Below are 5,202 nucleotides of genomic sequence, written 5' to 3' on the forward strand. Positions count from 1 at the left end.
ATCTTAGATGGCTCCTCACAGGCTTTTAAGACCCCAGACGCTACTCACCAAGGTAGAATGTAGAACGTTGTCTTTATAAACTGTGTTATGCCAGTTGAGCTAGATGTTCCCAGAGAACATGGTCCCCACAGCCCTCTGCCCAGCAATTCAGTCCCTCAGGGAGTTTGGATGTGCCTATGGAGCGTCCGTGACCTTTCCTTGTACAAGTTGTGCTGGTTTCCCCAGTACTGTGTACTGTCTCATCCTTCACCAAAGATACCACTTATCTATTGCCTGTTTAGTATTTCCTCCCCATCACTCCCATCCTTGGTAAGCAACAAAGATTGTTACTTTTTAATGTGTAAGGTTTTTCATGGGTTTTTACAATAGATATATGTACAGCTACGTTCATGTCAGCATTGTTCACAATAGCAAAAAGATGGAAACAACCTAGATGCCAATCAACAGATGAATGGGTAAACAAACTATGGTACATACAAACAGTGGAGTACTATGCAACGAGAAAGAACAATGATGAATCTGTGACACATCTCATAACATGGATGAAACTGGAGGACATTATGCTGAGTGAAATAAGTCAATCACAAAAGGACGAATATTGGAAATGTTCACTTTACAGACTTCCTTATACAGACTCTTCAGGAGTCTTATACCATACCACCACTAATCATGTTGTTGTTAGGTGCAGTCAAGTCAGTTCTTACTCACAGCAACCCTAGGTACAACAGAATGAAAAACTGCCTGGTCCTCCTCATAAATGCTGCTATGTTTGAGCCAGTAGTTGCAGTCACTGTGTAAATCTGTCTTGTAGAAGGTCTCCTCTTTTTCGTTGACCCTCTACTTTACCCAGCATGATGTCCTTCTCCCAGGAGTGGTCCCTCCTGATAATGTGTCCAAAGTACGTGAGATGAAGTCTTGCCATCCTGACTTCTAAAGAGCATTCTGGCTGTACTTCTTCCAAGACAGATTTGCTTGTTCTTCTGGCAGTCCATGGGTCTTTTCCAGTCAGCTAGCCAAGTAGCTCTCTTCTAAATTTTTTGTCAGAGAAGAGTGAGTGCTTCCAGAGTTGCATCCCTTTGTTGAAACATCTCAATTGGGATTCTGTAAATTGCTGGGGCCTTGTTTTTAGCCAATGCCTTCAGTGCAGTGTGGACTTCTTCCTTCAGTACTATCAATTCTTGATCATATAATTGAACATTGTGCAGTTATTTTTGGTACAGTGACTCTGTGTATTCCTTCCATCTTCTTTTGATGCTTCCTGCATTGTTCAATATTTTTCCCACAGATTCCTTCAATATTGCAATTCTATGCTTGAATTTTTTCTTCAGTTCTTTCAGCTTGAGAAATGTTGAGCATGTTCTCCCTCTTTTTTTTTTTTAATCACAAATCATGCTAATAGGTAAAAGGTGTATTTATTCCTTTACGTACAATTACAACAATCTAAATTTTAGAATGAGGGCTGTTCTGGATTAAATTGTGCCCCCAAAGTATGTTTTGGAAACCCAACCCCTATATTTGTGAATGTAATCCTTCTAATGTAATGTAATCAATTTCTATAAATTGAATGTGATCAATCATTCAGCCAGTTGCTTTCATACTTGTGTAGGGTGGATCCTAAACCTAATTGCTTCTTAGTTATATAAACAGCAGCATAGACAAAGACACACACACATGTACACATACACACAGGAAGAAGTGGAAGGCAGATGCCATGTGAGGATCATCTAGAAGCCATGGAACCAATGAACACCTGGGACTACTTATGAAGAAAGAATTAACAGTGCTGAGATCTTGATCTGGACTTTTAGCTCCAGAACTCTGAGAAAATAAATTTCTTTTCTTTAAAGCTACCCACTTGTGATATTTCTGTTACAGCAGCACTAGGAAACTAAGACAATGGCTACATGATATAGTGTACAAATAAAGCATTTACAGACTCTATTTGAGATCCATATTTTCTCTTACAAATTCAAAATCACTCATGCTGAGACAGAAAAAACAATTTGACCCATTTTAGATCAGGTTATTGAGCTCAGAGTTATTAGGCATTTTATGTAAAGTTGCAAATTTGCTGTATGGAGAAGCCAGGTATCAAACTAATTATTCTAACACTCAGAATTCTTTCTTTCATAACATAATTAATACCTCAATTGATTTAGCATACAAATACAAGTTGAAAGGTTCTAACATTTGAAAAACAAAACCACATGCAGTGAGAAGAACTGAGAAAATAGAAAATTACATATTAATAAAGATAATGCTCTTTTGAAGGTTAAAGCTACTTTTTATTCTTTAACTCTAACATATATGACTTTACTCAGACTAATAACTCTGGTTAAAAAATATCATGATTTTCACAGCCATGAAATGACATTTGCTCTCATCTTCTCCTGCTGTGTTTGTGTGCTACTTGCAAGAGAGTGCCCATAAAGGAACTTATATTAAATCACTCAGACATAATACTCTACAAACAGCCTATGAAAATGATAATGACTATTCCTAATTAGCTGATCATCAAGCTATAATTACCTTAGGATAAATTAAGCTGTGGGTATTAAGGAAACGAAATGAAGTGCTTTTGTCGGAGTTTTTATTTTTTTCATTTTTTTAAAAAATGCAGTGCATTCAGCTAAGAAGGATAGAATAAGTTTAATTTCCCTTTAACTTCTGTGTGCATAAAGAAAGCAAATCAGGATTTCCAAAATCTAACCTGAAAAGTTCAACTGAAGCTGAGAGTTTTATTTCCGAGTAGCTCTCTTGATAGTGAAGTACTATTAATTACTTTCAGATTTTGACCCCACTTATCTTTATTATGTCTTTTCAAGAGGAATACTGTTAGAGCGGTACCTGGTCACTACCACTGGAGGAGTCCCACTGTGTGGAGGATGGCATGATAAAACCTCCCCATACCCAGCAGTTGTCAAGGCCACCAGGGAAGACATGACTCATAGGCATAGGGTAAAACAACATTTACCCACAGGAAAGAGAAGTAGAGTAAGATTAGCTTCAATAGTGGACATCAGTTCCCCATGGTCAGCAGGTCAATCCCTGCAGCCCATATCAGATGGTGGGCTGCATGTACCCCTCTCATGCTGCAAGTGAAAGATCCTGTTCCCTCCCTGCTGAGAACAGATAAAGCAGTGGGATATGCCATGTGCCATGTGATGCACATGTATAAGCAGAACAAAAAAATATACATCCATCTGAAACAGGGAATTATCACCAACCAAGGCACAACACACAATGCAAAGTATGCTATCTTCATATATGGAGATGTTTCAGGCCCGAGATCCTGATTGGGCAGCCCGGAGAAAGAGTAGAGAGTCTCTCCAGGGCTGTTTTCCCAACAAATACTTTCATGTTTACCTTTGAAAAACAATGACCTGTTGTTAAAGAAAATACGAATGGAACTCTAAAATCTACAATTACAGTCTTGGATGAGATCATCCCAAAAGGTACTATCATTGTTATTATGTTTAAATGATTGACAGCTTGTTATCTGGAATTTATGTCACAAATGGCGTTGTGTTCAATTATATTAATTAGTCCAATAAAAATTAAAAAGTGGCATGACGTACTCAGATTATTAAAAATATTCTTGCTGGATTCTCTGAGTTTGCATGCATAATTAGGTAGAAAATTCAGAAGATGCTCTATTGTGACATCTGCCAACTAATATAAAAGTTAATATAAAATGAATATGTTTAACCACATGAAAAAGGACATGTCTTTCAATGCCTTAAAAATCAATTGACAAGAAGCCAAATTAAAGTACAATAAGTAACATGGACCATACAATTTTGTGAATTTGTGATTTTTGTACTGTTTAGCAACCAGACCTTATTTATATGGATTCCCCTTGACTGTGTTCTCTGTTTACATATTATTCTTGGCAACTTTAATTTAGATTTCAATCTTGCTTAAGATTTTAACTCTCAGGTAATTATGCTTTATACCACATTTGGGTCCTTAAGTTTGAATGGGTTCAGCGTGGTAGATTAGTGCATGCTAGATTCATCTTACCAATGTATTGGAATCCTTCCATTCTGGCATCAAGTGAAAAAAATTTAAATGATGATGAACTTAGAATTTTAATAGACTGTAATTAATCTTCTGTAGCTTTTCCTAAACGTGAATGTAACATATCTGCTTTCTAATCTAATTATAATATTGGTTGCAACGGTATAATTTGTCATGCAAAACAGCTTTTCTGTTACATTAAAGTCAAAGTAATATAGTTGGTATAAGTTTTACTGGTTTTGAGTAATGACATATAATAAATACTCTACGAAGTTCTACTGAAACCTTCCATTTTTGGAAATCTAAAGGACCTCTTTGAATACAGCAAAGACTCATACATTCTTATCCTTTTACAATCTCAAAGATTCCTGCTTTCTGGCATAAAAAGAGGGCAGAATACAAGGCTAAATGATAATGACACTGTACTCCTGGGCTTGGTTTCTCAATGCATTTGAAGAACCCATTCTATTTTGTCTGATGAGTCAAATAAAAAAGTCAATGTTTAGGAAAAATATGCTGCTTACATTCTCACACCCTGGATCAACCTTTGTCTAATATTAGAATTCTTCTAGAAATCCATAGATAATTTAAACCATTGCAGTCAGCATCTATATGCTGATATAGCTTATGTTAGGCCAGGCTTTTGAAATGCTAGTTAGGGCTTTTCAAATGCTCAATATCGCCCTCAATGGCTATTCTTCTTTATTAAAAATATTTATTGTTGGTTTATATTGTGCATGTCTGTTTTAGGAACTGAGGGAACTATAGAGGACACTTAAACATTAACCTGATCTGGTGGAGCTCACAATTTAGTGTGAAGACAGATATAAAAATACCCACAAAAATAAATATAACATTATAAATTATAATAAGTGTTAAACAAATTAAGATGGTACTTTTTTGGAGGAGGGGGAGGCTAATGGCAACCAGAAAGGCTTTAGGTAGAAGACATATTTAATTGTAGAACTGAATGATGGGCAAAAGCTAACCCAGTAAATGGAATAAAGAATATTCCAGGGAGCAGACACAACACGAGCTTCTTTTTTTTAAAATTTATTTATTAATTTTTTTAATTGTACTTCAGGCGAAGGCTTACAGAACAGTTTCTCATGAAACAGAAGTACACATGTTGTTTTATGACATTGGTTAACAACCCCACAACATATCAACCCTCTAACTTCT

This window comes from Trichechus manatus, unplaced genomic scaffold (genome assembly GCF_000243295.1).
Source record: "Trichechus manatus latirostris isolate Lorelei unplaced genomic scaffold, TriManLat1.0 scaffold00144, whole genome shotgun sequence".
Classification (NCBI taxonomy): domain Eukaryota; kingdom Metazoa; phylum Chordata; class Mammalia; order Sirenia; family Trichechidae; genus Trichechus; species Trichechus manatus.